This window comes from Lontra canadensis, unplaced genomic scaffold (assembly GCF_010015895.1).
Source record: "Lontra canadensis isolate GAN:19392208 unplaced genomic scaffold, GSC_riverotter_1.0 scaffold4, whole genome shotgun sequence".
NCBI lineage: Eukaryota > Metazoa > Chordata > Mammalia > Carnivora > Mustelidae > Lontra > Lontra canadensis.
The window spans coordinates 24,654,813-24,662,756 of record NW_022630998.1 but is presented as its reverse complement, the minus strand read 5'-3'; the positions used below and the strand labels follow the sequence as shown (position 1 = coordinate 24,662,756).

General features: G+C 35.6%; 1 pseudogene; it reads right to left on the bottom strand.

The window, feature by feature from the left end:
- Positions 1–1,083: 1,083 nt before the first annotated feature.
- Positions 1,084–1,212, bottom strand: LOC116864006 (annotated as a pseudogene).
- Positions 1,213–7,944: the final 6,732 nt, after the last annotated feature.

The following is a 7,944-nucleotide window of genomic DNA, read 5'->3' as shown; positions in this document are numbered from 1 at the left end:
TAGTAGCTTTTCTATAGATCATATGTATTTTCCACACAGATTATCATATCATCTGCAAATAAAGACAGTTTTCATTCTTCCTTTCAACCTGTAAGATTTTATTTTTTTCTCATCTTTATGTACTGACTACAATATCCAGAATAGGCTGAACAGGAGCATTAAGAGTAGATATCTTTGGGGCACCTGGGAGGCTCAGTTGGTTAAGCCTCTGCCTTCAGCCCAGGCCCAGGTCATGATCTCAGGGTCCTGGGATCAAGCCCCGTGTCAGGCTCTCTGCTCAGCTGGGAGCCTGCTTCTGTCTCTCTCTCTGCCTGCCTCTTTGCCTACTTGTGATCTCTTTTTTCTGTGTCAAATAAATAAACAAAATCTTAAAAAAAAAAAAAGAGTAGATATCTTTGTCTTATTCCTGATCCTAAGGGGAAAGCATTCAATGTTTTACAATTACATATACTGTTAACTACAAATTTAACTGTAACTATATGTGGCCTTAATCAAACTGAGAAGGTTCTCTTCTATTTCTAATTTGTTTAGAGTTTTTATCAGGATATCCATACTGGATTTTTGACAAATGTTTTCTCTGCCTCTATCGAAATAATCCATTATCTCCATTTTCTTTAGTCGCCATATGGCAGGTTACATTGAGATTTGAATCAAATACATCTTGCCTTCCTATGATAAACTTCTCTTAGTTGTAATGTCTTATCTTTTTTTTTATATTGCTGGATTTGATTTGCTAAACTTAGTTAAGAATTTTTGTACCTCTGTTCATGACTCATGTTGGCTCACAGCTTTCTTTTATTACAACAAGGTTTTTCTATTTTGAGTACCAGGATACTACTACTTTTATGGATTACTTGTAGAATGAGCTGGGAAGTATCTAGCCCCCTTCAATTTCTTGTAAAACATTTGGTATTATTTCTATATGAAATCTATGATATAAATTCACAAATTAGAATATTAGGACATGCTCATGCCATTACCTACCTTCTTAAGCATATAAATGTTATATAACTATTTTAATATCCTTTTCTGGTAATTCTGCCCTCTGCTTCATTATTTTTCCATTGATTGATTTTTTTTTTTCCTCATCATAGTTTACATTATTTGCATGCCTGGTAATTTTTCATTTGATGTCAGTTTTTTTTTTTCAATTAGCAATAATCGCGCCTTGGATAAACCTCATTGGCTACGATACTGCCACTGCGCAAAGCTTCAGATTTTTTTTTTAACCTTATAGGGTGTTGATATATTTTTTACTCCTTTAAATATTCTTGAGCTTTGGCTTAAGATATAAGTTACTTGGAAATCATTTGATCCTTCCCAAGTTTGCTTTTAAGCATTGTTAGGCAGTTCCAGGGCAGTCTTTTGTCTAGGGCTAATTGTGACTCCCTAATAAGGCAAGGCCAATTTTGAGTAATCTACCATATGCCCTGTGTACTGGGAGAGCTTTCTCTATCTGCTTTGTGGGAACACAAACTTTTCTCTCTTAAAATCACCGGGATTGCTCTGGCAATTCCTTTCCAGAGACTCCTTCTCTGGCCTTGAGTAGTTTTCTGATATACACATACTCATTCTGTACACAACTAAAGACTTGGGGAAAACACTGACTAGATTTCCACAACAATCTTTGTAGCTCTCAATTAACACAGCTCTCTTTTCTGTCACCCTGCTCTGCAAATTCTAACCATTTTGGCTTCCCTCCCCACCTCTTCAGTTCAGAGACTACTAGGCTCTTTTTGGTTCTCACACTCCTTGCACAGAGCTTGATGGTAAGTAGGATGATCATATGCAAACTGGGACAATAGCAAAGCTCATCTCCATGATTTCCATTCTCTGAGATCACTCTTCTGTACTGATTTTTGTCCAATTCCCACATTTTCATGCATTTCGTTTGTTTTTATAGTCATATGGAGCAAGGCTAAGTTAATTTCACAATTTTATGACAGCCAAGGGCTATATTACCTTTAAAGTTACTATTCAGACATATTTAAAAGATAAGTTTCTCTAAAAGGTAAAAGGTGTGATACAGCCCTCTGAATAGAGGTGATGCTAAAACCTCTTCCTGAGGAAAATGAGAAGGTACTGAGGTCAATCAGGAACATACCTACTTTTAGGTCTTAGGAGCCTGTTTAAAGATTACATTAACATTCATATCTACTAAATTCAGATTCAGTGTCTGGTTTAACCTACCTTTTATTAATAAATATTTTCAAACAGATATTTAAATGGGTACCTCTGATTGATAATTCTATTTATTCAATATACTGTAATCACAATGTACTTCATATGCATTACCTGGTTCAAGCCTCACAACATCGCTGTAGGTTACAACATCCAGGTATTTGATTCCTTTTACACAGAATAAAGATGTAGTTCCAGAAGACATCACCAGACACTTCCTACCCCTCAAACAGCAATGACCTTTAAGAGGCAGAACAGAGACCTTGAACAGGTCTTCCAACTCCTAGTTTACAGCTCTATTTGCCTACATTTGTTATGCTGACCAGTGCATTTAGATAAACCACTTGGATCACATGTTGAAGCCTGCTAATGTCAAACCATCAGGTCATTGCATGTCCAGTAGATACAGCCTAATTTTTAGCACCACTTGTCAGCTAAGTTCATGAAATTAAAAAAATAACAATATGAATTACCTACTGATAGTGTTCATCTTGACCTGATGCAACTTCGCTAATACAAGTTATTTCATTATGCCTATTGAGATGTCCAAAACATAAAATTTAATCAAAGTTATGTGTTGTCTCAACTTAGGAAAATACTTTGAAGTTCAATGTAATTTTTTTTTCCTCAGTAAAAAAAAATAAAAAATCATCAAGCTACCTATGTCTATTTAAAAAAAGACAATAGACTAAGCCTTTTAGGTGACTTATGGCAGTTAATGACAACTGGGATGTATTAGCAACACCATCCTTCTTAATTAGTATCACAGGGGACTGACTTCTCAAGCATAATTACATGTTGTCTTCAATCCCCAAACATTGAAACAGTCAACAAAATGCACCCATATGCTCCACAGTTGTTGTTGTTGTGTTTTTTTTTGTTTTTTTTTTGGTCACAAAGGTATAGATGTTCATATAATACAGGTTAATAAAAAAAAGAAAAATGCATCAGTTGTTTCACTGTGGTATGGCATATGCTTCAGGAAAAGCAGCGTATGCTTAGAACTTGAGAATTTATATTTCACATTGTGTGACCACACAATTAGAATTCTTACTCTGGGAACTTTTCAATTATCTTTTAACCAGTCAACATACAAAAAATAAATGGTCATTCGCAAACAACATCCAGGTTTTCACCAGTAATAAAGAAAGCTTAAATTCTGTGTAATTTCTGAAATAGCTAAACAATTTACTTGTAAAAGTTAGTCCTCATTTATATTCATAAATTTATTGTAATTATATATAACTATGTATAGTTAATCCTCGTATGAAGATTTAGACAACTAGGTAGAAACTCACAGACTACTTCTTGACCTACTGAACACAAACAACTAAAAACATGTGGAATAATTACAATTTAAGGATTTTTCTTAGAGCAAGATGTTAGATTCCACCAGATACAATTAAGAAGCCTCCACTTTTCCAGACAAGTATTTTGACTGTGAAGAAAAGAAATCTTATCAGGCCACTGTAAGAAACAAGAAAGTGGAAGCAGAAAGCCATCAGGCACAGGACAGTTCAGAAACCTGTTCCTCTTTGCTGGCCTGCCCAGGCCAGGCCCTGCCCCACCCTGCCCTGGCCCTAGCCAGGCCCCCCGCCACTGCCCCCACCATTTCCCATGTATTCTCATGATTCCTTAGGTTCTTTCACTAAAAATTCTTTATTGTCGTCCCCATTTACAAAGATCTCTCTGGTCCTTTGCTACTTATTTTAATTGAACATGCTCTTATGACCTTTTCTAAGAATAACGACCCAGTTCTTCTTCCACACCACTCTTCTAAGTTTTAAGGGTTGTATACAGAAAAAAATGTTAAGATAGTATGCAAAAATAACTAACAAAAGCACACATAAATCTGCATTATCCTCAGGGGGGATCTTCTAGTCTCCATTTCCTAAATTTCTAGTGTCTCTCTTAGTTGGGGGAAAATGTAAAATTTAAGATTTAGAAAATCATCATGTCACTATGGTTAGGAAAGCTGTAGACCAAATAAGGTACCATAACACGTAAGGTGTATCAAGATTTCCTTCAAGTCCTTAATGGGATGTTTAAGTTGACTGAAATGTTGTATTTCTAAAATGTATTGGTTCCTTTAAATTATGGATAATACAGTATTTACAGAAAAAAAGTTAAGATTAAAGCACCACACTCTAATGTTATATATTTCACATGAATGAACTTATTACCCATTTCAATTTGATCTAAAAGCACTGAAACTGCATGCTTCATAACAAGGATCATGTCTGCTGCCTATCTCTTGGTGACTTTGTATGTTTTCACGTTAGTGTATGCTAGGTCTTATTTTATCCATTTCATAGTTGTATAGGGCACAATTTGTTTCCAAACAAATTGAACCAGCTGCTGCTAATTCACTACAGTTTGTAGACACAAATGGATACTTCCATGCCCACTTCCTAAAAGTGTGGAAAACCTGATTTTTCTCCCAAAGCATTTGTCATGGCCTAACAATTGCAGGCACATCAAAGTAAGACTTAGGGGGAAGCAAGGCCTCAAAATCTTTCTGAATGGTACCCAAATATTAAGTTAACACTAGGCGTGAAAACAGAATTCTGTATCCAATGCCTTCTACTCTTCTTAATAGTTATTAACCTTATCCCTGTGATAGTCAAGTCATAAAGTCTGCCCAAGAATTTTCCATTTCTTCAAAACACAAGGTAGGAGCATTTCTTTACCATGTTTGGTGCTAGGCAATATCGTGTGGTTTTCTTTGGCTAAGGAAATGTGAAGGGAAGTGATGCATACTGCTTTCAGACAGAAGCTTTAAGAGCCATAGAGTAATTCACCTTACTCCATTTTCCTGCCTCAACAGTCATCAAAGTATGTTTTGAGATAAAGCCTCAAACCACTGGGTCTTGGAGTAACCATGATAAACAGATTCTCCAACTAACTGGAAGGCTGTTACTTTACCATGTTAAACACATAGTGTGAGTGAGAAATAATCTTCTGTTTTGTTTAAACCATCAAGATTTTCAGATTTGCGAACTGTTATCACAGCATCATTTGGACCACCAATACAAACAGCATGACCTCATACATACCCGCTTAAGAACAGCCACAAACAAAATGGAAGGAAATTGTATCAAAAAACAAAGATTTCAATGGAAGATCAAATTGTAAACTCAAAGAAAACCCTGGATTAATAGTTAAAGCAAAGATATTTCAGAGGAAGGAAAACTATCTACTTTTAGCAACAATTCCTAATCTTTCAGGGGGGGAAAAAAAGTGTGTGTGGTTAGTTGTTTTATTTGTGAAATCCTGGTACTTGAAATTTTCATTTCTTACTAATGACACTGAATGCTGAAAACTATCTACTTTATAATTTTAATTCTGGGACTATTTACATTTAGCTTAAATCAAGAATCAGACTTAAAAACAAATAAAAAATCAAATAAATGTGCATAGTGCAGAAAACTAAAATACTATATTTAGGAAGCATTTCTCCATGATGACTCCTGACATATCAGAAATATTCTAGTGACCTGTCTCACACTTTAGGCAATGCCAAAATAAGACTAACAGAGTCTCCTCTGCCAGCTATAGAAAGAGCCTATTAGTCTAATCAAAGAATAGCGTCTGCTAGCACTACTAGGTACTAATGACCATTCAGTCCCTTAATTCCTCAGAATATAGGCTCTGTCTTCAAAGTTGAAGCCTTTTTATATTTAGCAATGTGAGTTTTGAAATATTATAGCAAATTTTATAATCTATTGAGCCACTCTGTGTCATATAAGTACATTTAAAAACACTATTAGAATAATAAATGAAGAAAAGGAGATCTGTAAAGCAGGGCTATCAAATGCCTCCAGTGACATGTTCTTCAGAATATACACAAGTCTTAACACCTACTTCTAGTTGTATAGGGGAAAAAACAGTTAGGATTTTTATAGGCACTGATGATAATGTAACTATTTTTGTTGTTAGTGGAGTGTTGCAGGTAGGTTCAAGCAATAACAGAGATAATTTTCAAATAACATATTCACCCACTGCTCCTCATCAACTGATCTGTACCTCTTCAGAAGCCACTGGGTGGTTGTGAAATATATTCTGACCCTGATGCATGACAGTCCTTCTGCCCGTTTTAGTGAGGACATGACTTTGATCTGCAGGATGATCTCAAGTAGTGCTTCAAATTAACACATTTCCCCCTGCAATCTCCTAGAGGAGATTGTTGCAAATCTTTCATCTCTACCTTTAGTACTTACACTAGAACAAGTAAAATTTCTTGTCATATTCTTTTCATTTGTTGTATAGTCAGTGAATTTAATTTACAAGAACATTAAACCACTGTAAGAGCAGACATTAGTCAGAGTGTGTTCAAAAATTTTTTTCCAGGATATAGACCAATAGCTATCATGTCCAAGAAAACAATTAAGGCCTGATTCTATAGGTAAATTATGTAAGTACTATGCTGAAATCTGAAGGGAATGTTAGTTTTAATGAAATGCAAAAAAAAAAAATCATGATATAGAATATAGTTATAAGATTCTGAGAGCTCAAAGTCTTATTTGTAAATCAAGGATTGAACTTGATTATCCTATCTCTGCCAAATATTCTAGATTTGGTAAAAAGCCCTATCTTATTATAATTTCTTTTAATGTGATTTCTAATAATTTAAACAGTGTAACATCATACATAATACATGTCAATATACAGTGCCAATATAGGATGTGATATAGCTATACTCCTCTTTTATATTTAAGATGTATGAACTCAATACATCCTGTTATCCAATGCAGCCAGGAAGACATTTGTGAAGAAAAGTTAACTCAGTACTTTTCTCACCAAAAAGAGAGAGAGAGAGAGAATAAGAAGAAGAAAAGGAACTAAGTAAAGAAAAATATTGGGGGGGGGGGTTGATTTGAGAGAATTACCAAACTGATTATTTTCAATACAGCTACTTAGTAGAAAAAATCCCATCAGTATCAATTAAGAGAAACATAGATTTTACAATAAATGTGTGAAAAGGCCCATATGAAGATCCATTAGTATACCTCTTAGTTTACTTTTAAGTAAAATAATAATCATGATGGGGTGCCTGGGTGGCTCAGTGGGTTAAAGCCTCTGCCTTTGGCTCAGGTCATGATCTCAGGGTCCTGGGATCGAGCCCCGCATCAGGCTCTCTGCTCAGCAGGGAGCCTGCTTCCCCCTCTCTCTCTGCCTGCCTCTCTGCCTCCTTGTGGTCTCTGTCTGTCAAATAAATAAATAAAATCTTTAAAACAAAAAAATAATAATCATGATAATGATAATAGAAAGAAGCTTCTAATCTTTCTTAACTTATAATGCCTTTGGGGGAGAAAACCCTAAAACATCAAAATCAAAATTTTAATGAGACTTCAAAGCTTCGAAATGTTGTCAAAGAACTGCACCCTGTCCTCACTTTTAAGAAGGAAATGAGAAATGTGAAAGCTTAGGGAAAAAAAAGAGAGGCTGGCAGGAAGAAATTCCATCTTGTTGGGTCTCTGAAACAGCGGAGGACTGAACACTTGTAAACACGGTACCTTGAGCAATAGTTGCCTTATGGCTTGTAGTTTGAGGCCAAGAATAGCATGATAAACTTAGAATGTGTTTATCTCTTGGCAGCCTCATTTTACTTACAAGCTGGGAGGGACAAAGACCAACAATTTTCCACCTACAAAGTGCAACTCAACTGGCAGGCAGCTCAGTGAGTAAGTCAACTCGAACCCCAGATCACAACTACTCTCAAAGACAGATGGACAGTTTTGGAAAGGGGGATGATTCAGCCAA